The 26,476-nt window shown below is 40.2% G+C and overlaps 1 protein-coding gene across 8 annotated transcripts in view; it reads right to left on the reverse strand.

The window, feature by feature from the left end:
* deptor (DEP domain containing MTOR-interacting protein) overlaps nt 1–26,476 on the reverse strand; it is a 134,306-nt gene that overhangs the window by 104,706 nt on the left and 3,124 nt on the right. Inside the window, exon 2 of one of the 8 annotated variants that reach the window (XM_043688971.1) lies at nt 8,421–8,507. The exons of the other annotated variants lie outside the window; for them this stretch is intronic. The gene's annotated coding sequence lies outside the window, so the exon portion shown is untranslated. The remainder of the gene's footprint in view (nt 1–8,420; nt 8,508–26,476) is intronic. 8 annotated transcript variants of the gene reach the window in all.

The raw sequence follows: 26,476 nt of genomic DNA on the forward strand, positions 1-26,476 counted from the left end.
TAAGCATCACTGCTCAGTATATTCGTGTTGGCACTGTGGGTGACACCTTTTATCACATTAATTATGATTTGACAAGTAAGCTAATGAAGCAGGACAAAACTAGGCAAATTTCAAATTGGTCAGAGGTCAGTAACTCTACTGGGGCAGCTTGGCTATAGGTGAGACTAGTTCCAGAGCATTTTGCACTACAGCTGAAATGGTATGGGCCCATAACCTTTCATTTGTCTAACATGGTCAACTGTATCATGATGTCAAGTGGAAGGAATTAAATGGGCTGAAGACTGGCACTGCGATGATATTGACCTCAGATGGAAGTTCAGATGAAAGATCAATTCCTAATCAAAGACCCCTCCTACCCATTATACTCTCTTCCACCCTCTTCCATTGCGCAGAAGAATGTTTGAATATGTGTATGAACAGATTCAGGAACAGCTTCTTTCCTACTGTTATCAGACTTTTGAATAGATTTTGCAAATGTTCATTCTGATCTCTCTCTGATTGTCACACTATTCAGCACTCTTCTTCTGCCCTGATGCACTTTGTATGTGCCTGTGCAGCACACAAAACAACACTGTTCACTGTATCTTGCTGCACGTGACAACAATAAAAATCAATCAACACCTCGGGCTCAAGATGGTTGTGAATGCTTCTGCCTCATCTTTAACATTTGTGCTGGCTCTAACATTGTGAGGATGGGAATGGAGCTTCTTCATATTAGTTTTTAATTATCCATTACTATTCAAGATTGGATATGCACAGACAGCACATCATTAATCTGGCCATCAGTCGTGAGATCACTTCACCATGAAAAGCATGCTGCTTCTTTTTTTTTTTAAGATTAGATTACATTACAGTGTGGAAACAGGCCCTTCGGCCCAACAAGTCCACACCGACCCGCCGAAGCGCAACCCACCCATACCCCTACATTTACCCCTTACCTAACACTATGGGCAATTTAGCATGGACAATTCACCTAACCTGCACATCTTTGGACTGTGGGAGGAAACCGGAGCACCCGGAAGAAACCCACGCAGACACGGGGAGAACGTGCAAACTCCACACCGTCAGTCGCCTGAGGTGGGAATTGAACCTGGGTCTCTGGCGTTGTGAGGCAGCAGCGCTAACCACTGTGCCACTGTGCCGCCCTTTTGTTTTAACTCAACTAGGCAAATAGGCTATTAAGGGAAGCTAGGACTGAGATAGCTTAAGCTCTGATTACAATCTTTAAACATTCTTTATATTTCCGTGACATCAGAAAACTCAAGAATTGTAAGTGTTAACATTCGAAGGACTAACATAAACCCGTTTAGAAAAGCCCAGTTGAATGTCAATAGTGGGACCACCATCCAGAAGAAAATTAAATTCTCACCTTGAGAAGTATGGGTAAAAATGGGCAAGCTCGTTAAAGACAAATCATGTCTGTTTAACTGATTAAGTTTTTTGATGACATAGTGGAAAGAATTATCGAAAGTAGAGTTGATGCTGGTCTTAAGAATTTGAAAAAATTATTTGATAAAAGTACCAAAATAGGAACTTCTTTGGAAAATACATGGACCATGACTTTAAGAGACTTTGTAATAAGTTAGTTCAGGGATTGGAGGGAGAGTAATGTTGAGTGAATTTTTCAGACTGGAATGAAGCTTGCAAAGGAATCCTACAGATTTCAGTATGAGTAGCACAGATGAGAATGAACTCACATCTGGTATCAATTCTTCCTTTCATCATCTGATCGTCAAAGAGAATTACCATATTTTCTCTAGTCTTTCAATACAACTGAAGTCTTTCTTACCCCACCAGTACCACTCTAGCAAATCTCCTAGCTTATGCTCCTACCATTCTAGCAAGACTCTCACCAAGGCCTTGACAGTTTTAGTAACAAAATACATGCGACAATAAATAAATCAAATCAATTTAAATCCTTTCAAAGTGTGTTGCCCCCACCCCCCAAGTGACAACAATTCTCCAAATGAGCCCTCAACATTGTTTTATATAGTTTTGCATAAATTCTTGCTTATGTGATCTATGCTTCAAATTATGAAACCAAGGACCCTTTTTGATGAATCTTCCCTACTTAGCTTATCACATTCAAAGATGGGAGTACATAAAGCAAGTGCGTGAAATCTTACTGAAGCCTGTATTGAGAGCTATGGTCAGATTTGTAGCAAATTATTGAGAAGTCTGGTGGTGGCCTATTCCAAAGACTGCAGCATCTCTCCAACTTATATGCGCAGCAGAAACAAGTCCTGAGTTGGCAGCAGAAAGTTGCCAATTAAGGGTGATTATTGCTTGTTAAATCATTATTAGTGGCACAACTCACCTTATTAATATTCAACTTCTTATCTTAACAAATTTACTGAACAAACTCGACTCAAGAATTCTCAACATGCAAGTCAGAGTGCGTCACTGGCCACTTGCTTACTTCAAAAGATGTTTAATATTGAGCACCAACATCTCAGTATAATTGAGAATGTGGTGCTGAAAAAGCACAGCAGATCAGGGGAGGGCAATTGATGTTTCGGGCATAAGCCCTTCATCAGTCATTCCTGAAGGGCTTATGCCTGAAACATCAATTGCCCTGCTCCTCAGATGCTGCCTGACCGGCTGTGCTTTTCCAGCACCACACTCTCGACTCTGATCTCCAGCATCTGCTGTGCTAATTTTGTCAGTACTACTACCTTGCCATGCTATTAGTGCAGACACAAAGCCAGGAAACTAATCATGGTTGTCAGTAGGCCTCAGCCAAGTCAATGGAGATAGCCTTTTCTCAGAAGGTCCCAGTATATATGCCACAGGCACCTTCCAGTTCCATGGGGGGTTGGACACGGTCAGTCACTCAGTCAGGAGGAGAAAGTGAGGACTGCAGATGCTGGAGATCAGAGTTGAGAGTGTGGTGCTGGAAAAGCACAGCAGGTCAGGCAGCATCTGTGGAGCAGGAGAATCGATGTTTCGGGCATAAGCCTTTCATCACATGCCTCATTCCTGATGAAGGGCTTATGCCCAAAAGGTTGATTTTCAGTCTCAGTCAGTCAGGATCCACTCATAAGGAGTGAGGAACCAAATTTGGGCAGGCTACCACCATCATGCCTTTTTCTGCTCCATTGCGGCTGTTTTCTCTTGACATGAGAGAGAAAAACAGGTACTAAAGGAGATGTACGTATGTGACACGGCTGCTATTTCTTGTGCAGGGAGTAGACAGCACTGAGGACATGCAGAGCTATTGATGCTACAGATTTGGGATGAGCGAGGGCGAACTGGGAAAAATGTTTCAAGCCTTAGAAAAAGACTGAATGTGAGGATGAGAGTGAAGATGGTGGCACTTACACTGACAGAGTGGAGAAGATCACTGACCTTCTTCTGACATTGCCGCACATTCCTCCAGATGGTCGAGAATGCACTGAGCCAAATGGCAACCTCAGACCAAGCTGGCATGGTCTGGTATTGTGGCCTTCTCTAGTTGTACCAGGGGAAGAGGATATTTCACCTCTGCACCACCCCTTTTGGGTGTCTACAATCACGCAATAGGGACTACATAGGGGTGGGATAGGTAGGCTATAAAAGGTGAGTTGGCTAAGATATGACTAAACAATGCTAGGTCTCGCAGCCAAAGATTATCCAAAACACTCAACACAGCTTGCATTTAGCCAAAAGGTTGTAAGATTCAGTTTCAGGTCTCTGTCCTTCTGCATCTCTTTAAAAGAAAATTGTAGCATTTAGCGTCATATAGCTTTGAAACAGGCCCTTCGACCCCCATTTCTGTGCTGACTAACAAACACCAAACTACACTAATCTCATTCATCTGCACTTGCCTATAGCCTATGAAGGAGCAGTGCTCCAAAAGCTTGTGCTTCCAAATAAACCTTTTTGACTATAACCTGGTGTTAGGTGATTTTCAACTTTGTCCACCCCAGTCCAACACCGGTTCCTCCACATCATCTTACCTTTCAGACCAACCTTCTACGTTGGACCTTGACAAATGCCTTCCTGAAGTCCACGTAAACCACATCAACTGCTTCAGATTTTTGTATCCACTTTAGCCACAGGCCAAAGACGACTGTGGAGTCGCTAAATGTTTCTTCAAATGTTTCAGAAGGGTAAAATGGACAATCCAGGAAATTATAGGCCAGTGAGCCTTACATCATTGGTGGAGAAATTCTTAGGGACAAGATTTACTTGCACTTGGAAAAGAATGGAATTATTAGAGACAGTCAGCATGGTTTTGTGCAGGAAGATCTTGTCTCACAGGTTTGATTGGGTTTTTTGAAGAATTGATGAAGGTAGGGTAGTGGATATCGTCCACATGGATTTTACGAAAGCATTTGAAGACAGACGAACAGGCAGGGAATAGACTGATACAGACCATATGCAGGCAGATGGAATTAGTTTAGAATGGCGTCATGTTTGGCATAGACATGGTGGGCTGAAGGGCCTGTTCCTGTGCTGCATTGTTTCACATTCCACATTCTTGTTCTTAATTAGCAAAGTGATAGTAGAATCAGAAACAATGACACCCAGTAACATCTCCACACCACTGTGCTGTTCACCAACGTTAACTCTGACCCTTTAAAGCTGTGACCTGCCATGGCCCTATCTCTGATGCTTAGTTTTGCAAATCCACAGGATTGTCAACTGTTTTATATAATTTGAGCCAAGTTGTTTCTGTGAGGCACATGCCATTCAATGAGATGGGGTGAAGTAAAAGTTATTACAAGTGATGTCAGTTGCAGAACTAGAGATGTCAAGAGTAATTTCATTCAGAGGCCTGCTTCAAGCACAAAATGACAGCATATGGAAGGGTCAATACTGCTAATCACTATCAAATTAAACAGTCTGGGTGAGAGCTGCAGTGACTGATGGAGTATTGAATGAGGGTCACAGCCAAGTATATTTATTTGAATATCTAAGGACTGGGGCTGGTTCAGGAGGTTCAGGTGTAAACGTTATAGGAACACAGAAACAGGAAGACCAATCTGTCCCACCATTCAGTGATATCACTGCTAACCTGTCATTTCAATTATAAAAATAGGATAGATAAACAATCGTCATTTACACAAGAAGTTGCCAAGCTTTTACCTCTCTTCGCATGAAGTGCTGTTTCAGAATTTTCATCAGGAAAAGTATCTGGCTTTAAGTTTTTTAGACAATGACCACTAGACTGCTCAACTGGTGAAAATTGCTTTGTCTATCTACCGTATATTGAATATTATCAACACTTGTTCAATAGCCCACTAACCTTCCAAAAGAACCAGTCTGTGTCTTCTTTCCTCAGCTTTATCCTTTATTCCAATATGTCAACATGTCACTTCCTCAAAAAGATGATATGGTTTGGTGCCCAGAACTGTTCACAGTACTGCCAGCCTTATAAAACCAGGGCTGAAGCATGACTCACATCCCATTGTATTCTAGCCTTCTAAATATAAAATGCAGCATCCCAATAGACCTTTTGATTACTTTCTGCACTTGCTAGTGGCATTTTCATGATCCATGTGCATAGTCCCTCAACACTCTGGCCTCGCCGTTTCCAGTTTTACACAATTTAGCAAATTCCTCATTGGATCCTTGACAAATACAAGGTGGATGACCTCTACACTGAAATCCATTTACCATAGTTTTGTCCATCCCCTTAAATTTATTCATATATATCATTTCTTTGCTTTAATTCACTGTTTGCCTTCTAAAAAAAAAAAAGAGATCTTTGCACCTCTTCAGCTCTGATTAATGGCCAAAATAGCAACACTTCTTTTTCTGGATATCACTTTACAGAATGAATTTTGCTATAATGAATTCAAAAAGTCCGCATGTCTAGCAGCATCAGTGGAGACAGAAACAAAAAGAGATTGTTCCGAGTCCATTATAAGTCTTCTTCACTTTATTCACTGCTTATTAATGACTTGTTGAGGCCCCATTATGTTTGCCATTTGTTCTTGAACAATTTTTGTCATTTGCTGTGAAACCTACCCATTATCATTACTCTGTCTGCAACTCAGCTGAATTCTTAGCCAGGTCAGTAACTTGTGTTCATTATCATGGAATTCAAATTCAGCTAACAGTCCCTCAGGACGGAATTTTTCAGTGGCATACTGTGGTACACCAAGGTATACATGCATGCACACATAAGCTTATGGTCAAAAAAGTGTCCAGGCTCTGGGTGGGGATGTGCAAGATCATGATGCATGTGTAAATGGAATGGGGAGGAATATGTTCAAGATGTAACAGGGTTGAGGGTGAAGAATGTGGTGAGACTTTTCATCTGGACCATGTTCTCACTCTCTCATTCCATGTCTTACAATCAGAGGTCACATTTTATCCTGCCCGCAGTTCTCCACAGTGCTATACCCTTCCATTGCCTCCCATCTCTTTTACCCTCACATTTCCCCTTCTTACCGTCCTCAAAATCCTCCCACTCCCCTCCCAACCAGGCGTCTCCCTCTTTCCCTCCCAACTACACCATCGCCTCCATCTCCCTTCCAATTCCTCTCTCCACTGAGATGCTCCTTCTTCCCAACAAGGTCAAGTTCTTCCCTCTCCATCCCACACCATTTCAAGCTCCTCTCTTCATTGTCTCTGACCTGCTGACCCTGTCTGAGGAAGCAGCAACATCTTAGAAACACAGCTGGCAGAGCACTTGGGGGACTTCTGTTACAGATCAGTAAAGGGGGTGAAGAAGAGAGAGAGACAGAGAGAGAGAGACAGAGAGAGAGAGAGAGAGAGAGAGACAGAGAGAGAGAGACACAGAGAGAGAGAGAGAAGAAAATTTGTAATGGAGAAGCCTGGAGAGAAAAGACACAGAAGGGACAATTGAGCAATTGTCGGTGACAATGAAAAAAGGAAATAAAAAATATATATATGTATCTGGCTATTCACAGCTGCTCTGACCAGGAAATCTACCGTAATGGTAAATCGCACTTGTCTGTCTTGCGCCTTCCACGCACATCCGTTGGGGTTTGCCCAGAATCACTGTTCATCCATCATCCTACTAGGCTTAGGTCAAGCCTCGTTCTGTCAACATCCACCTTTGCCTTCCAGAATAGATGACTGTAGCTTTTCAGCTCTGATTGATGGCCAATGTAGCAAAATTCTCTTTTTTGGATATCACCTTATAGAATGTATTTTGCTACGGTGACTTTACGCACCTCTATCTGTCTCACAGGACTTTTTAACATAAGTTTTAGCATTCAACAGCATCAATTCTCTCTGCTGATCTTCATCTTTTGTGCAAGTGCCTGATGCATACAGCAAAGTGGATACAATTTACCACTTATCATTTCTTCCTCATTACAAGCTTCAATTTACATTTTGCTAATAAATCGCTCACCTTCACAAAATTACTTCTTTCCATGTCTATCCTCTCCTCACTTTAGCATCACATTTACTATGTTATCATTTGTTTTAAATAGGCAAACTTATTTAATTATTCCAGGGTTACACCATCTACCTCAATGTTCACTCATTTCTTTTAACGTATTCCTTCTAAAGATCATTGACTTTGTCTTTTTGTGGTTCATAGTAAATCCATAATCTAAACCTCTTCTGATTCTGCAAGTCATGTTGTGCCATCAGTGTACCACATGTTTGTTCTTTTCTTGCCTCCAATTTTCATCCCTGGAAGTACACACTCTTCTTGAATATTTGTTCCGGGTACAGACTGAAATATTTTGATAGGACACACAGTGTTGCTATATTTTTTCTTTCCCCATTTGATTGTCCCTTTTCTAGCCTAATGCTCGTCATTTAGCTGCAACATAGGCTCTAGATAAATCTAAACCTCTACTAGGAGAAAGTGAGGACTGCAGATGCTGGAGATCAGAGTCAAGAGTGTGGTGCTGGAAAAGCACAGCCGGTCAGGCAGCAACTGGGGAGCAGCAGAGTCGATGTTTCAAGCTTAACATTCCTGATGAAGGGCTTATGCCCGAATCGTCAATTCTCTTGCTCCTTGGATGCTGCCTGAGCAGCTGTGCTTTCCCAGCACCACACTCTTCGACTTAGATCTCTACTGTCAATGACACATTTTAGTAACACTTCTATTATCTTGTGGCACTAAACAGTACTGATCCCTTTTCACTGTACAATATATGATGCATACGTACTTGGTCTTGTTTATTTCCAGGCATTTATTGAAGAGTGTATCCCAGACTGCATTTCATTAATTTCAGCTTCAAAATTTGTTATTGATTCTTTATGATTTTAAGAGTCTTTTTAAGAGAGAATTCATTAGGCATACAGTTCTAAAATGATTGCACAGCATTGTTTTAGATTTCTAAGGCATCTTAATGATAATGATGGTCTCAAATGTCATTAAGAATATATCGTTTGGTATATAATCTCTTATCATCACTTACATTTCTGTTTATGCAAAGGCTTTTAAATGTTCTCTTCTTACATCATCTAAACCTGAATATTTTCCTGTACAATGCATTCTTTACCTTCAATATCATAATGTTTGGTCCATCGTTTGCCTCTTTATCTTGAGGGATCCCAGCATTAGTAGAACCATTATCAGCACCTGCTCTCTGAAAGAAATGGGTGTGGTGGTTATGATCTATATTGTTGAACTCAGCATCGAGTCCATAAAATTGTAAAGTGAAAATCTATCAATATCAGTGCTAATGGTTCAGAGTCAAACTGCCTACTAACAATTATTGCTGGAGTTCACACACTTATTATTTCCTTATAAGGGATGCAGTAGCAATACAAATTCTAAAACAAAAGTACAACAAACAAGTAAATGTTCAATCAATTCAATGCCACTTTAGAAGAAAATTTGACAGCTACCTTACAACGCTTACTGCTTGATAAGTGGAAGCTAGTTATGTTGCAAAATTTCATGTCTCCCTTGGTTTTTCTTCTTCCCCGTTAAGGGTGCTTATTGATTCAAGAGGACTCAACATAACTATGCATCAACATTACTGTACACAAATTCCTCATGCCATTAATTGTGCAGTAGGTGAAAGCGAGGACTGAATGCTGGAGATCAGAGTCAAGATTAGAGAGTGGAAAAGCACAGGACAGGCAACATCTGAGAAGCAGGAAAATCGATGTTTCAGGCAGGAGTCCTTCATCAGGAATGAGGCTAGAAGTCTCCGGGGTGGAGAAATAAATGGGAGAGGGGTGGGCTGTGGAGAAGGTAAATAAGAGTGCAATAGGTGGATGGAGGTGGGGATGAAGGTGATAGGTCGAAGAGGAGGGTGGAGCAGGGTGGGAAGGAAGATTGACAGGTAGGACAGGTCATTAGGATGGTGCTGAGCTAGCAGGTTGGAATTGGGGTAAGGTGTGGGGAGGGGAAAATGAGGAAACTGGTGAAGTCCACATTGATGCCCTGGGGTTGAGGGGTTCCGAGGTGGATGATGAGGCATTCTTCCTCCAGGCATTGGGTGGTGAGGGAGTGGCAGTGGAGGAGGCCCAGGGCCTGCATATCCTAGGCAGAGTGGGGGGGTAGAGTTGAAATGTTCGGCCACGGATGGTGGGTTTCATTGGTGCGGGTGTCCCGGACATGTTCCCTAAAGCACTCTGCGAGAAGGTATCCAGTCTCCCCAATGTAGAGGAGATCGCATCGGGAGCAACACATACAATAAATGACATTTGTGGAAGCGCGGGTGAACCTTTGATGGATGTGGAAGGCTCCTTTGGGGCCTTGGATGGAGGTGAGAGGGGACGTGTGGGCGCAGGTGACCATCTTGAAGCTAATTCGACTTTGAATGCATATTTGTGGTATGTGTTTTACAGCTGACTCCATGAAACCATATTATCCATTAACCATCCTCACAAAAGGAAACATAGGAATGGCTTATTTAGTACAGTATATATTCACAACCCAATACCATACTAGCTCCTCTTTGCCATCCCATCAAATTCCATTCATCAGATTTTTTACCTCACTACAAACATAATCTAAACTGGCACTTCAGCACAGCACTGGGGCAACCGAAACAGACATTAACTCAGGCACAGTCTGCTACTGGTGGGATACACAATTTAAAAAAGAACAGTTCTCCCAACATCAACAAGTCAATGCCAACATTTATTCATGAACGAAAAGCAGTTGGCTGGGCAATAATCTCATTATTGATTTTGAACATTGTTGTGAATAAATTGACTGCTTTACTTACCTGCATAAAAACAACAATAGCTCGGGTTCAGTAAGTCTTTCATTGAAAAATAAATTCTTCATAATGTCTTGAGATTGGAGATGGCAGTAAATGCATGCAAATTCTTTGCGATGTAGGGGGTGGTATGGTGGATCAGTGGTTAGCACTGCTGCCTCACAGTACCAGGGTAGACAGGCAAGAGGCTGGAAGAACGGATTCAATTCCATTCTCAGGTGACGTGTGTGGAGTTTGCACATTCTCCCCGTATCTGCATGGGTTTCTCCCAGGTGCTCTGTTTTCCTCCCACAGTCCAAAGATGTGCAGGTTAGGTAGATTAGCCATGAGAAATGTGGTGTTACGGGATATAGTGGGATTTGGGTCTGTGTGGGATGCTCGCAGGGGTCAGTACAGACTTAATGGGATAAATGGCCTCCTTCTGTCCTGCAGGGATTCGACGTTCCATGACCTTTTCCTTCAGAGATGGAGTAACACAAGAAGTGCATTATGGTCACTAGGCAGAATAAGTATTGTAGTTCCCTCATTGTTAGGATTCAAAATACAATTTCTTGATTTGCTGGTTACACCAAACTGGGTGTCGCCAACAGTGAGGAAGACTGAGAAAGCAGAGGTGGACACATTCTTGCTATGAACAGGGTGATAGCTTATCAGAGGTTTGCAGGAACATGGAGTTAGGATTACAATCACATCAGCCATGATCTTTTTATTTGGTGGAACAGGCTCAAAATGTCAAAGACCTGTTCTTGCTCCTAACTCAAATGACAATTACGAGACAGTTAATGAACTTGCAAAATGGGCAAATGATTGGTGAATGAAATGTGACATTTTACAGTTTTTGAAAAACAAGATGGTCACCTATTATTTGGAAAATAAGAATACAGATGGAGCAGGGGAGCAGACGGATCAGGAAAACAAATTTTCAAAATCACTGAAAGCAGCAAAGTTAATCAGCCCATTTACGAAAGGAGGAAACCAAAGACTAAGGTTTAGTTCTGGAGGGACAGAATTGAAGACCAGAGAAAATCGCACTCAATACAAATCTAACCATGAATGGAATATTATGGATAGCTTTTGTCACCATGATGTAAAAACAATTCGGAGACACTGGAGAGGTTATAAAAATAGATTTACAAGATTAAAATCAGAACTGCAAAATTAAACCAACTAGGAGGATAAACAGGCTAGCTCTCTTTTCTCGAGGGGTGAAAAGGCAGAAAGATCTTCAAAATTATAAATAATTTTGATAGAAGTAGATGTAGACATTCCAAGAAATTAAACAGGAAATTGTGAAAAAAAAATTTCTCAATCTAGCATTATAAGAATGTGGCATTTACTGCCACTGGAAATTACTGAGATGCACAGCATTTAAGCAAAAGCGAGATAAACAGATGAGGGAAGAGATTATACAGGTAGATGACCAAGTTGGAAAAATATTTGAGTGGCATAAAAATGCAGGGATGGATTAGTTCAGCTGGCTGTACCACTTCTGTGCTGTAAATTCTATGGAACTCTGCATAACCTTCAATACTCTAATATAACAATTCAATCTTATCAAGTCACGCCACAAAAATGGTGTCGCTCACATCCTTCTGCTAAATCCTTTCTCCAGTCTCTCTCTCTCTCTCTGGCTTGATATTTTTCCAAAAGTGTGGAACTCAGAGTCAAGCATAATTCTCTATCTGAGCCTGAAACAAAGGTTTAATGTGAACTTTTTTTTGCCTCAGATTATAAAAGTCAAGGATGCTGAATGCCTTTTAAAACAGCCTTCATGATTTGCTCTGCCAACTTCATTTGATTTTTTTATGCACACCCAAGTTGGGTTTGTTCAATAAAATAGTTTTGAAAATTATGACTTTCATTCTCTCTTCGTTCTTCCAACCAACAGGATCACTGCATATTTAGCTGAGATAAATTTCATCTCACATGCATCTGCCTATCGCAGTTGATGTCCGTATCCTCGTAAAGTGTGTCATTATCCTCTCATTATTTCCTACAGTTAAAGTTGTGTCATTGCAATATTTTATACTATACCCTGTGATACCAAAGTCAAGGACATTGATATACTTCAAAAGGAGCAAAAATATTGATCTTCATGTATTTCCCTCAGTCTGAAAAATGACAATTTTTCTGTTCCACTGCCAGTTTTATTTCCATGCAACATCTTTAATCTCACGAGTTCCAAATCTATTACGTGGCATTTTGTCAAATGCCTTTGAAAGTCCAACCACAACACCCTCTTTCACTTGAGTGATTTATTATCTATTAAAAACAAACACCATTCAGATTAATGGAATGCTTATTACACAGAAAGAGGCCATTTGACTCATTGAGACCGTATTGGCACTTTTCAAGAGCAATTCACTCAGAGGAAACCTGCCCCATCCTCAAACCCTGTATCACTCTAATAATTACCCAAATCCTGTTTGAAAGCCACCATCGAATCTGCCTCCACCACACTCTCAATCAATGCACTCCAGACCCTAAACATATTGCTTCTTTTGCCAATTGCCACAAATGTGTGCCCTCTGATTCTTGATCCTTTCACTCATGAAAGATTTTTGCCCTATCTACATGATGATGAATATGTCTATCAGATCTGCTTTCTACCTTCTCTCTGACAACAGTCCCAGGACATGTATTTTAGTGGTTCCCAAACTGTAGCTTGCAATGGGGGTATGGGAGCAACAGCATGAGCTCCCTCTCTTCCAAGGCAGCATTTGTGCACCAACTGTGCTCAAGCAAAACAGGCAAGAGAACTGGGGGTGTAGCTCAAAAGAAACTTTTACCCTAAACAGAGCGCTCAATGACGAGGGGCATAGAGTTAATGTAAAGGGAAGGAGGTTCAGAGGGATTGTGAAGAAACATTTTTTTCATCCAGATGGTGGTGGGAATCTGGAACAAACTGCCTGTAAGGGTGATAGAGGAAGAAACTGCCATAACATTAAAATGTATTTAGATGTGCAATTGTGATAATGCTATTAGCATTAGCAGTGACTGGACCAATGAGGTGTTCCTGAAAAGGACTCATGGCAGCATCAGAGTAGAGTTTGAGCCGGTGCAGTACCCAGCGGCATCGGCGGTTTTTGCATTGGCAAGATCCATTGAGGAACTATAGACCAGTGAGCCTGATGTCAGTGGTGGGAAAGTTGTTGAGGGAGTCCTGAGGGACAGGATTTACACGTATTTGGAAAGGCAAGGACTGATTTAGGGATAGTCAACATGGCTTTGTGCATGGGAAATCATGTCTCATGAACTTGATTGAGTTTTTTGAAAAAGTAACAAAGAGGATTGATAAGGGCAGAGCAGTGAATGTGATCTCTTTGGACTACACTCAGGTGTTCGACAAGGTTCCCCATGGGAGACTGGTTAGCAAGGTTCGATCTCATGGAATACAGGAAGAACTAGCCATTTGGATACAGAACTGGCTCGAAAGTAGATGTCAGAGGGTGGTGGTGGAGGGTTGTTTTTCAGACTGGAGGCCTGTGACCAGTGGAGTGCCACAAGGATTGGTGCTGGGTCCACTACTTTTCATCATTTTTATAAATGATTTGGATATGAACATAGGAGGTATAGTTACTAAGTTTGCAAATGACACCAAAATTGGAAGTGTAGTGGACAGCTAGTAAGGTTACCTCGGATAACAATGGGATCTTGATCAGATGGGCCAATGGGCTGAGGAGTCGCAGATGGAGTTTAATTTAGATAAATGTGAGGTGCTGCATTTTGGGAAAGCAGATCTTAGCAGGACTTATACACATAATGGTAAGGTCCTGGGGAGTGTTGCTGAACAAAGAGTGCAGGTTCATAGCTCCTTGAAAGTAAAGTCACAGGTAGATAGGATAATGAAGAAGGCATTTGGTATGCTTTCCTTTATTGGTCAGAGTATTGAGTATAGGAGTTGAGAGGTCACGTTACAGCTATACAGGACGCTGGTTTGGCCACTTTTGGAATATTGCACGCAATTCTGGTCTCCTTCCTATTAAAAGGATGTTGTGAAACTTGAAAGGGTTCAGAAAAGATTTACAAGGATGTTTCCAGGGTTGGAGGGTTTGAGCTACAGGGAGAGGCTGAATAGACTGAAGCTGTTTCCCTGGAGTGTTGAAGGCTGAGGGGTGACCTTATAGAGGTTTATAAAATCATGAGGGGCATAGATAGGATAAATAGACAAAGTCTTTTCCCTGGGGTGGGGTGGTGCAGAACCAGAGTGCATAGGTATAGGGTGAAGGGGGAAAAGATATAAAAGGGAACTAAGAGGCAACATTTTCACGCCACAGCTGCCAGAGAAAGTGGTGAAGACAGGCACAACTGCAACATTTGGATGGATATTTGAATAGGAAGGGTTTAGAGGGATATGGGTGGGTGCTGGCAAATGGGACTAGATTAGGTTGGGATATCTGGTCGGTATGGACGTTGGACCGAACGGCCTGTTTTTGTGCTGTACATCTCTGTGACTGTATGATGCTGTATGAGGAGCAGTTGAGTGCAATGCAAGAATAAACATTCCACTTTCTCCAATCTGGTCACAACACAACACCCACTTGAAACAAACAAACATGCTGTCTGTGTTGATTCCTGTTGCTGAGAAGTGATCTTTGCAGGAAGGTTATTATTGCAATTGTTCCACATTTCCACAGTTTTCATTGTTTTTCCCACCAACTACAGCAGGGATACTTTGTTTTTCAGAAGAAATTATGGTTACAGTCCCAGAAACCCTTCAACAACAAATTGTATCTAATTTCTGGTGGAATTTTCAACAGAAGACACAAAAGGATATGACAATGGTAATAAACTTTAACTCTGCAAGTGGAAAATTCTTCTTCCCTAAGGGAAGGTACAAATAATTATTTGTGACCACACCCCAAACACTCAAATATAAGCTAGAAAAAAGGACTTATTTTTGCTCCCAACAGCCTCAAAGTAGTTCTGCTCCTTTGCTGGTTGCTTTGTGGATTATGAGTCTTTGTATTTAATTTATTTCTACAATGTCCCACAAATTGAAAATGCTTACATCGAAGAGGAAGTGGGCGAGCAGGAGAAAAGTGACGGAAAAGCAAACTTAATTCATAGCGACTACAAAGTAATTTGGCCAACAGAAAGAGAAAGAAGAAAACAGAAATAGCGCATGAGAAATGAAAAAGAGAGTGAGATAAAAAGCGAGGGTGAAAGAGAATGAGAGACTCACATTTATAAGCTCCAGTTAAAGAGTTACAAATCTTACAGACAAATATGGTCTGGACATCCGCACCAAATCACTGAAACACAAATGCAAAAGACTTGTAACTAAACATTTCGAATCAAAGTAATCTCAACTTTTCGAGCAGAAGTTCAAATTCAAAATTTGCATTTACAAAGCTTAGTAACATAAAGATTGGTAAGGATAGCAGACTGTGTGTGTGTAGGGGAGCAAATCCTGGCAAAATGAATGGAACACACCAGATACACATTTATTACAGATACTTAGGAAGTGAAGCATATTGCAAAGAACAACATAAAAAGCAGTATCATCGAAAAGGCACTGCTTTGAGAAAGGTACAACAGTAGAAGGACCAATGTACAAATCTTTGAAGGTAGTCAGGCAAATTGGCAAGCTGGTTAAGAAAGCACAAGGTGTACTTGTCTTTATGAATAGGACTTTGAATGCAAAAACACGAGGAATTCATAATAAAACCTAATATATCACTGGTTATGCCTCAGCTGGATTATTGCATACAACTCTGACCAATATACTCGAGAATGGTTAAAGGTCTTGGAGAGGGTGAAAGGAAGTTTACTAAAATAATAACAGGGCGGCAAGATTTCAGTTATCTGGAGAGATTGGAGAAACTGGATTGTTTTCCATTGAGTAAGAGAAAATTAAAAGACGACTCAATGGAACTCCAGTACTGCAAATTCTTAAAGGTTTGACAGAGAAAATTGGAAGAGGTTAGTAAATGGTTGGATAACTAAAAGCATATAGAATTAAGAAAATTTCAAAGACAACTGGAGGGGAAATGGGTAGACATTACTTTCCCCCAAACAGAATTGTTATGATCTGTACCATACTCACTTAAAAAGGGTGAAGGAAGCAGATACCAAATGAAATTCAAAAGCAGATGCACATTCGTGTGAAGAGTGGGGGGAGAATTTGCAGAGTTGGGTGGAGAAGTCTACAGAACTAAATTGGACAGCTCAGCATGGACATGACTGACCAGACAGCCTTCTTCTGTAACGTAAAACTCTACGATTCTTTATAAGTAAAAAAATGGTTATTTGCAAAACTGATAAAATCATATTGATTAAACTGAGGCAGTGATCAAAGTTTGTTACCAATTAAATAATTGTTAGAATTAAATGAAAAAATGCGTCAAGCATTGCAGTTAACAAAATTAGTGACCCAATCTTGTCTACCTGAACTGCAAATTATTCTGGGATTTATGTCAGATAGAATTTGGAACACCATCAAGTAGTTCCTCATGGGACACTGGTTAGCAAGGTTAGATCTCATGTAATACAGAGAGAACTAATGTGGGCGGCACGGTGGCACAGTGGTTAGCACTGCTGCCTCACAGCACCAGAGACCCGGGTTCAATTCCCGTCTCAGGCGACTCTCTGTGTGGAGTTTGCACATTCTCCCCGTGTCTGCGTGGGTTTTGCTCCGGGTGCTCCGGTTTCCTCCCACAATCCAAAAAAATGTGCAGGTTAGGTGAATTGACCATGCTAAATTGTCCGTAGTGTTAGGTGAAGGGGTAAGTGTAGGAGTATGGGTCTGGGTGGTATACGCTTCGGCGGGTCGGTGTGGACTTGTTGGGCCGAAGGGCCTGTTTCCACACTGTAAGTAATCTAATCTAATCTAATCTAAAATAAAAACTAGCCATTTGGGTACAGAACTGGCTTGAATGTTGAAGACAGAGTAGTAGTGGAGAGATGCTTTTCACACTGGAGGCCTGTGACCAGTGGTGTGCCACATGGATCGGTTCTGGGTCCACTACTTTTCATCATTTATATAAATGATTTGGATTTGAACATAGGAGGTATTGTCAGTAAGTTTGCAGATTACACCAAAATTGGGAGGTGTAGTGGACAGCGAAGAAGGTTACCTCAGAGTACAATGGAATCTCGATCAGATGGGCCAATGGGCTGAGAAGTGGCAGACGGATTTTACTTTAGATAAATGCAAGATGGTGCATTTTGGAAAAGCAAATCAGAACAGGATTTATACACTTAATGGGAAGGTCCTGGGGACTGTTGCTGAACAAAGAGACCTTGGGGTGCAAGTTCATAGCTCCTTGAAAGTAGAGGCGCAGGTAGATAGGATAGTGAAGAAGGCTTTCCTTTATTGGTCAGAGCATGGAGTATAGGATTTGGGAGGTCATGTTGCGGCTGTACAGGACATTGGTTAGGCCACTTTTGGAACATTGCGTGCAATTCTGGTCTCCTTCATTTTGAGGGGCATGGATAGGATAAACAGGCAAGGTCTTTTCCCTGGGTTGGGGAAGTCCAGAACTAGATGGCATAGGTTCAAGGTGAGAGGGGAAAGATATAAAAGCGACCTAAGGGGCACCTTTTTCATGCAGAGGATGGTGCATGTATGGAATGAGCTGCCAGAGGAAGTGGTGGGGGCTGGGACAATTACAGCATTTAAAAGGTATCTGGATGGGTATATGAAAAGGAAGGGTTTAGACGGATATGGGCCAAATGTTGGCAAATGGGACTAGATTAGGTTGGGATACCTGGTCAGCATGGACGAGCTAGACCGAAGGATCTGTTTCTGTGCTGTACATCTCTATGACTCTATGTGGGGTATTACAAAGTCGGAGCTGAAGTAGGCTATTCATCTCTCCAAGCTTGCTCTGCTAATCAGTACAGAATTGTGGGTAATCTGATTTTAAATTCTACAGTCCCATGTCGACCTGATAAGCCTGAACACATTATCAAACAAGAAGCTCTCTATCTTGGCCTTAAAAATATTCAATAATCTGCCTCCTGAGGGAAAGTTCTAATGTCTTGCTGCACTGTCAGCAAAAAGAAATCCTCTCATCTCTGTCTGAAATAGAGACATTCTAACCTTAAAAACAAAGAACTGTGGATGCTGGAGATCTGAAACGAAAACAAAAAATGCTGGAGAAGCTCAGCAGATCTGGCAGTATCTGTGGAGAGAGAAACAGGGTTAACGTTTTGAGTCCAGTGCTGCCAGACCTGGTCTTAAAATGTCGACCTGGCTTTCTCTCCACAGCTATCAGACCTGCAGAGTTTCTCCAATTCTTTCTGTGTTTGTTGTAAAACAATATACTCTAGTTCTGGTCTCCTCAACAGCAAGCATCATTTCCATGTTCACCTTGTCAAGGCCATTTGGGAAATGAAACTTCAAATAAATCACACCTCACTCTTCCAAATTCTACTGTAAATAAACCTAGTCTATCTAAGCTTTCTAATAAGCAGCCAGCTCATTTCGAGTCATGGAGATGTATAGCACGGAAACAGACCCTTGGTCCAACCTGTCCATGCCGACCAGATATCCCAACCCAATCTAGTCCCATCTACCATCACCCGGCCCATATCCCTCCAAACCCTTCCTATTCATATACCCATCCAGATGCCTTTTAAACACTGCAATTGTACCAGCCTCCACCACTTCCTCTGGCAGCTCATTCCACACATTTACAACAATGTGTGAAAACATTGCCCTTCAGGTCTCTTTTATATCTTTCCCCTCTCACCCTAAACCTATGCCTTCTAGTTCCGGACTCTCCCACTCCAGGGACTTTGTCTATTTATCCTATCCATGTCCCTTATAATTTTATAAACCTCTATAAGGTCACTCCTCAGCTTCCGAAACTCCAGGGAAAACAGCCCCAGCCTGTTCAGCCTCCCTCTATAGCTAAATTCCTCCAACCCTGGCAACATCCTTGTAAATCTTTACTGAACGCTTTCAAGTTTCACAACATCTTTCTAATAGGAAGGAGACCAGAACTGCACGCAATATTCCAACATTGGCCTAACCAATGTCTTGTACAGTTGCAACATGACTTCCCAACTCCTGTACTCCATACTCTGTCCAATAAAGGAAAGCATACCAAACGCCTTCTTCACTATCCTATTTACGTGCAACTCCACTTTCAAGGAGATATGAACCTGCACTCCAAGGTCTCTTTGTTCAGCAACACTTCTTCAGACCTTCCCATGAAGTGTATAAGTCCTGCTAACATTTGCTTTTCCAAAACGCAGCACCTCCCATTTATCTGAATTAAACTCCATCTGACACTTCTCAGCCCATTGGCCCATCTGATCAAGGTCCCATTGTAATCCGAGATAATCTTCTTTGCTGTCCACTACACCTCAATTTTGGTGCCATCTACAAGCTTTCTAACTATACCTCTTATGCTCACATCCAAATCATTTATATAAATGAAAAGTAGAGGACCCAGCACCGATCCTTGTGGCACTCCACTGTTCAGAGGCCTCCAGTCTGAAAAACAACCCTCCACCATCACCCTCTGTCTTCTACCTTTGAGCCAGTTCTGTATCCAAATGGCTAGTTCTCCTTGTATTCCATGAGATCTAACCTTGCTAATCAGTGTCCCATGGGGAACCTTGTCAAACGCCTTACTGAAGTCCATATAGATCACATCTACCGCTCTGCCCTCGTCGATCCTCTGTTACTTCTTCAAAAAACTCAATCAAGTTTGTGAGACATGATTTCCCATGTACAAAGCCATGCTGACTATCCCTAATCAGTCCTTGCCTTTCCAAATACATGGACATCCTGTCCCTCAGGATCCCCTCCAACAACTTGCCCACCACCGATGTCAGGTTCATTGGTCTTTGGTTCCCTGGTTTGTCCTTACCGCCTTGTTTAAACAATGTTGCACCACATTAGCTAACCTCCAGGTCTGGTTGACCTGCTCTTTGGAGGGTCGGTGTGCGCTCAACTGGCCAAATGGCCTGCTCCCACACTATAGTGATTCTATAAAAGTGATTAATTTAAATTGGAAAATGTTGACAGCCTTGCATTAACCCCTGCAGGACTCAACTTGTCACATCCTGCTGATCTGAAGGAAAAATATTTATGTATACTGTTTTCTGCTAAGCAGGCAATCTTCTATCCATGTTACTCCAGTGTCTGAAATCTATAAAATTTAAGCTTGGATAAGATAAGAATACAAATGAAAGCATGTAGCATTAGTAATGGACTAAACTGTAGCTCTTACATTTTAAGGTCTGCTTCTGATATCTTGAAAAACCCTTGGCTCCTTCAAGTTGCAATTTGGTAACAACTGATGTTGAATAAAGACAATTGTTCAGGTTACATTTAGCTGTGTTACAAAATATTAGCAATCATATACCATTTTTAAGCAATAAGACTTCCCAAAGTCCCACAACCCCGCACCGCCAGTTTCTACCTCCTGCCCAAAATCCACAAACCTGACTGCCCCGGTTCCCAAAATACTGAACAAGTGGCCTTTTGGCTAGTAATCCAGCAACAGACAGCCATGCCAAGATTTGAACATGGAATCTGGGTATTCCTTATGGGCTAAGTACTACATCTCTTAATATAGTTATTCACACAACTACTGAGTAGAAAACATATCAATGATTTTTGTTAAATCTAATGCAAATAGAAGTAATTTCAAGATGGGTTACATTGTTAACAAAATGCTTAACTGTGTTCTCAATATTTAGGGTGTGTCATTAAAAAATAATGACTAAAATGCTTCTTACCATACCTTCAAATATCAAGGTCAGCAAAATTTTAAGGCCAAGGAAAAATCACAGGATCAGCCACACCCACATTATACTTAATGGTAAGTTTAACAGAGGACTTGCCATTGAAAATCTTATGGCTCAGCAGATTATTCAAACTCCCTTTGTCTTGGTCAAGCTTCTATTTCTTTCTTATGGGCTTATCGAACTTCCTTTCAAATACATTTCTGTATTTTGCCTCAATTACCAGGCTTCTGGTAGCACATGATTTTAGAGGATTAAAGTGTTTGCCCTGAATTCTCTATTTGATTTAGTAATGACTTTCTTCGTAATTATGAGTCATAGTTTTAACATTTTTTTGCAAGTTGAATGATTTTCCCGAAGTCTATTCTATTAAACACTTCCACTAAAGTGATTAGGCCTCCCCTCTAAGTTCTTAAAAGACTGAGCTGCAACTGTCAGTTTTACCTGATAGGCTCCTTGGATGCTGCCTGAACTGCTGTGCTCTTCCAGCACCACTAATCCAGAATCTGGTTTCCAGCATCTGCTGTCATTGTTTTTACCTAGTTTTACCTGATATAGATTCTAAGAGAATGGGGCTAAGATAATATCAAAACTATTCTTGGGTCTTTTCCAAAGCCTTTTTATAATATGGAGATTAGAAATGTGCACAGTATTCCAAATATGCTTTAACCAGTGATGGATAGGAGGTTAACATTTCTTTTCTGCTTCTGAATTTTATCCCTCCAGAAATAAATTTCAATGCTTTTTTTTAAAAATTATGACTTTATCAACCACTGGTGCCATTTTCTGTGATTTTTACATACCTACCTCCATTTCATTTAGCTCCTCTACCCAATTTAGGTTATTATCCTTGTTCATGCCGACCAAATGCCATACTTCGCACTCATCTACAATGAAATTAATTTGGCAATCACACATCATTTTGCAAGCTTACTAATATCCTCCAATTTCTTCCTTCGTATAGCTTGATCTTCCAAGTTGTTGTTCAGAAATTGTATGTTTGATTTCAGAGTCCAAATTGCTGAGCTAAATAGTGAACACTGGTCCCAATGTCAATCCTTGTGGAACACTGTTTGTAGCCCTATGTTGATTTTCTCTTCGGTAGCCAGCTTGTAACCCATTTTTCATCTGATCCTGTTCTCCACATATTCTGACCTTTTAACAAATCTACAGAGGAATATCTCCAAAGAGGTTTTTTGTAAATCCAAATATGTTACATTACATTGTTTATGTTTGTTGAAGTCTTTAAAAGAATGCAACATTGTTCTCTCAACACTTTGTTTCTAGATTTCTGACAGGGCATCTTTGAGAAAAGATTGCATCAATTTAACACCTAGTGACTAATTCCCTGGATTTACTTTATCTCACTTTTTAACAACAGGATTCAGATTGGCTAACTTCTTGTCCTCTGACACTATTCTCTTTTCTAATAGATTGTTATTTACACATAAGAGTGCCACTTATCTCTTCCAATGAGACAAGGAGTTTTATCTTCTCCAAGTTTATTTATTTTACTAATTATTTCCTCTTTTCTAATTAAAGTATCCTTCTATCATTATTTGATTTCATGCCCATTTTGGAAGTTTCCCTGATGAATACATAACAGTAGAAATCACTTTTTTTAATGTATATATATCAAACAAGATGAATGTCTAATTTCAGTAGTGTTCGTTAAGAAGATGGTGTTAAGCCACAACAATGGGGATAAACCAGGATAACTCCCTTCTCTTCCTAGATCTTCATAGATGGAATAAATGTTGGTTTCATGTCTCAACACATCAGAAGTCCCTATCACATATAGGAGGTTAATTTACGCAATTACGATTCATCTGCTATACAATGGCCAGCATAACTTGGCAGACAAGATCCAGCGAGGAGAAAGTGAGGACTGCAGATGCTGGAGATCAGAGCTGAAAATGTGTTGCTGGAAAAGCGCAGCAGGTCAGGCAGCATCCAAGGAGCAAGAGAATCGACGTTTCGGGCATAAGCCCGAAGAAGAAGGGCTTCTGCCCGAAACGTTGATTCTCCTGGTCCTTGGATGCTGCCTGACCTGCTGCGCTTTTCCAGCAACACATTTTCAGCTCTGACAAGATCATGCAACTGGCAGGCAATGCAGCTCAGGATCCATGCTATTTTCATGGACTCGGGACCTTCAGGCCAATATTGGGATTACTTTCCATTAACTTATATTCATTGGTATAACTTTTACTACTTCCTAACATGAACTAAAAACCCAATCCTGACAAGTGCTATTACTTTGAAAATCACTTCATCACAATTTACTAAATGTTTTAAAAAGGCGTATACACATTATGTATCCTTATTTGTTTTTTTAAAAATCAGCAAATTATAAATAATTAATTATAGTGCACTATGCAATTCTAAAGAGATGTTTGATGTAGCAAAATCGAAACTTTTGAATGCAGTCAGATGGTTAAAAAACTGAATTGAGTTAAACATTGTAATTTAAATCTGATGAAGAATTTGCATTTCAGAAACAAAATAATAAAATGCAATTAGTGAGCATACAGAGCTGATTCTGCCATGAGGTATTTAAATTACCACAAATGGCAAATTTTGTATTTGATGTCAGTGCAACTGGTTAAGAATTATCAATTTCAGGCTGATACGAATGATATCCATTTGAAATACAGATGTTTTAAGTGGTGGCAACTGCACCCCTGACGTTTCTTGTGAATCTAATTGCTATCGAGAGGCAGTGTTTCTATTCCTGATTGTTATTCAATGACCCTGTTTCAAAATACATGATTCAGTAGAGAAGAGAGCCAAAAATAGGATGTTTAATTGTAATGCAGTTGGCATACAACTTGGCAAAACTTAACCACTATATTGGCAAGAAAGTTATATACACTCATTGTGCTAATATTTTGGAAGTAGCATTAAAAAAAAATGAAGAACCTGACATTATGATTAAATCAGAGGATACTCCTATATAAGGATGGAGTATTGTGCAATGCATCCTATAATTTATAGAAGCATAAAGCTAAGTTTAACTTTGCCACAATGTCTAATTGCTAAACATTTCAAAGGCCAGAATGAGACTAATAGCTCCTACATATATCTCACAGCCAATCAGAGGACAAAGAATAATAGAAAGTGACTGATGCCTTTTTCAAAGTGTGATTTTAAATCTGAAACATGGTACCTGAATTATTAACATATCTCAAAATATAATCAAAACTTGACTCAACTACATTGAGAGTTAAAAGATACATACAGCAGTGCTGTCAATAGGAACCCTTGCAACAGAGTGCAGCCCATTTTATATTATATGCTTAAAAGTCATGGATATTCAATGTTTCTCTTTAGTCAGTAACTATATGAAGATGCCAGTTTGTCAAGGTATTGTGAGGTTGTCACCATCAGGAAAACAATTTTCTCCCCAAGATGCTGGAAATACAGGCAAAATATATTACAGCTAGATAAGCCCTATATTACAAGCTTATATATGAAGGCTCACCACTTTAGTGAGATACTAGAGAGATGCAAGCTCAATGACTTTACAAGAAAACAATTTAACAGAAATTACAAACTTTTTAAGTATTCATCTACTTTGATTATTTAATACTGTATGATCTATTTACTGTGATTTTACATAGTATGTTTTAAGCAAGTGCAGAGGCTATGTCCCTAACTTTTTGCAACTCAGATGGATGGCCATACATTTGAAGCATTAAAAGCTACTCTCACCCACAAATGCTGCCTCGTGTGTTCATTATTTCCAGTTTATTTTTCTTTTATTTATTACTATATGTTCAGCATCTGCTTTATATGACCTTTTCAGAGTTAAAACTGGTTACTTAAATACCCATATCCAGACAATACACTGACAATATTTCCACCAGAATACAGAGTATTTTTGTCCATTAAAATTTACTCTAACCTTGTCTGCCATACCTGGAACAGAGGCACATTTACAGTCAGTAGCAGTGTGAGAAACAAAGGTGTTGCAAATGATTTCCACAAGGGTATTGTTAACCATGCAAATTCATAAAACAATTTGATACTTAGTGTTGCTTCATGAACTCCCGACAATAATATTAATTTAAATATCGGGGATAGTGAAAGCAAAAACACCAGATACATTGAACATAGTATTACAAAATTAAAGAAATGAAAGGAAGAACTTTAAAGGCCAAAGCCTGTTTTACTTTTGGCTCCTGATAATTTTATTTATATTACACAGGTACCAGCCGTCATTCCGAAAGCAATCCAAGGATGTGAAACAATAGGTTACATTAAAACTGAGTAATTTAGTTTAGCCCTGCAGCAAGAGAAGAAAGGTCATGAATGACAGCAGACATAAAATATTTTGTATAAATCAGCTGCCAAATCTGGTAAAAAAGCAAAATTTTATGGATTCTGGAAATCTGAAATAAAAACAAAATGTAGGAAAACCTCGAAAACAAAAACAGAAATTGCTGGAAAATCTCAGCTGATCTAGCAGCATCTGTGCGGGTAAAACTCTGGCAAAAATTAGTTAATATTTTGAACATAAAATGATTCCTCTTCAGTTCCAAAAGATTAAAAAACTTTTTAAAAAATCAATAAATCATTATGACAGATTTCCAGCATTAGACTCAGAAACAGTAATGTATTATGTAGCATCAGAATATGGAGGAATGCAACAAGATGTAAATTAGGCTCAAGTGCATATCTGTATGTAAGCGCTCAGAATCCGACAAATAGATTTGTGGAGCTGGAGGTGCAGATTGTCAGGGACTATAGTGGTGTGATAACTTAAACTAGGTTCAAATAAGATAGCACTAGGATCCAAATACCGCTGGATACTTGGTTTTCAGGCAAGGAATTTGTATTGAATATGGGAAATAATACAGTGCTGGAGAGAGTAAGAGCACATCCTGGACAGGTCAATGGCAGAATCACTTTTGCTAGAGTTAATAAACAAAGATGCCATTACACCTTTAGATGCATTTTGTATGCCACAGAATTTTGGGAAAGAAACAAAGGGGCAAAATTTGCAGAGGAATTGCAGAGAGATGGAAAAAACTATGCAGTACTGATAATGTGGGATTTTAATTGTCCTAATATAGACTGAGAAAATTACATTATAAAAGGCAGAAAGGATAACAGTCTTCATGGTATGTTCAAGTGAACCCCCTCTCTCCCAATGCTGGCCCAATGAGGAAAGAAGCATTACTGAATCGATTCTTGGGAATGAGGTGAGTCAAGTGGATCAACTACTAGTAGGAGAGCATTGAGGAAAAATAACCATTTGTCTCATAACATCTGGGTTATATTGGGTTAGATAAGGAAATTTCCTGATGAAGGGCTTTTGCCCGAAACATCAATTTTCCTACTCCTCAGATGATGCCTGACCTGCTATGCTTTTCCATCACAACGCTTTTGGCTCTACTCTCCAGCATCTGCAGCACTCACTTTTACCTAAATATGGAAAAAGACAACAGCAATCCAAAGTAAAAGTACATAATTGATGGATGGCCAATTTCAATAGGTCTAGGTAAATTGACTGGCAAGTAAAATTGTAATAGATCAATGGTGTGTCTTTAAAGAAATGACGTTTTCAATAATAGTCTCACAGGGGGCAAAGCCAACAAAAGCAACTTCCTATCTTATTAAAGGGATAAAGAGCAAAATGAAACAAATAAAGGCTGTTTAATATAATACAA

Source organism: Chiloscyllium plagiosum, chromosome 4 (assembly GCF_004010195.1).
Source record: "Chiloscyllium plagiosum isolate BGI_BamShark_2017 chromosome 4, ASM401019v2, whole genome shotgun sequence".
Taxonomy (NCBI): Eukaryota; Metazoa; Chordata; class Chondrichthyes; order Orectolobiformes; family Hemiscylliidae; genus Chiloscyllium; species Chiloscyllium plagiosum.